The sequence below is a fragment of the Nanorana parkeri genome, unplaced genomic scaffold (assembly GCF_000935625.1).
Source record: "Nanorana parkeri isolate BGI_ZX_2015 unplaced genomic scaffold, ASM93562v1 scaffold4360, whole genome shotgun sequence".
Taxonomy (NCBI): Eukaryota; Metazoa; Chordata; class Amphibia; order Anura; family Dicroglossidae; genus Nanorana; species Nanorana parkeri.
In genome coordinates, this window is record NW_017310623.1 from 11,240 (window position 1) to 12,528 (window position 1,289).

Consider the following 1,289-nt stretch of genomic DNA (forward strand, 5'->3'; position numbering starts at 1 on the left):
CCAAACCCCTAACCCCTAACCCTAAGATTGAAAAGCAAATGTCTCATCTCCTAACGGACCACCACAGGGAAAACCCTGACCCCTAACCCAAACCCCTGACCCCTAACCCAAACCCTACCCCTAAACCAAACCCCTAACCCCTAACCCTAAGATTGAAAAGCAAATGTCTCATCTCCTAACGGACCACCACAGGGAAAACCCTAACCCCTAACCCAAACCCCTAACCCAAACCCCTAACCCAAACCCCTAACACAAACCCCTAACCCAAACCCCTAACCCTTACCACAGGGAAAACCCTAGCCCCTGGCCCCTGACCCTAACCCCTGACCCTAACCCTTACCACAGGGAAAACCCTAACCCCTGACCCTAACCCCTGACCCCAACCCTAACCCCTGACCCTAACCCCTAACCCAACCCCTAACCCTTACCACAGGGAAAACCCTGACCCTAACCCCTGACCCCTAACCCCTGACCCTAACCCTTAACCCTTACCACAGGGAAAACCCCTGACCCCTGACCCTAACCCCTGACCCCTAACCCCTAACCCAAACCCTAACCCCTAACCCCTGACCCTAACCCCTGACCCCAACCCTAACCCCTGACCCTAACCCAACCCCTAACCCTTACCACAGGGAAAACCCTAGCCCCTGACCCCTGACCCTAACCCCTGACCCTAACCCTTACCACAGGGAAAACCCTAACCCCTGACCCTAACCCCTGACCCCAACCCTAACCCCTGACCCTAACCCCTAACCCAACCCCTAACCCTTACCACAGGGAAAACCCTGACCCTAACCCCTGACCCCTAACCCCTGACCCTAACCCTTAACCCTTACCACAGGGAAAACCCCTGACCCCTGACCCTAACCCCTGACCCCTAACCCCTAACCCAAACCCTAACCCCTAACCCCTGACCCTAACCCCTGACCCCAACCCTAACCCCTGACCCTAACCCAACCCCTAACCCTTACCACAGGGAAAACCCTAGCCCCTGACCCCTGACCCTAACCCCTGACCCTAACCCTTACCACAGGGAAAACCCTAACCCCTGACCCTAACCCCTGACCCCAACCCTAACCCCTGACCCTAACCCCTAACCCAACCCCTAACCCTTACCACAGGGAAAACCCTGACCCTAACCCCTGACCCCTAACCCCTGACCCTAACCCTTACCACAGGGAAAACCCCTGACCCCTGACCCTAACCCCTGACCCCTAACCCCTGATCCCTAACCCTTACCACAGGGAAAACACTAACCCCTGACCCTGACCCTAACCCCTGACCCCAAC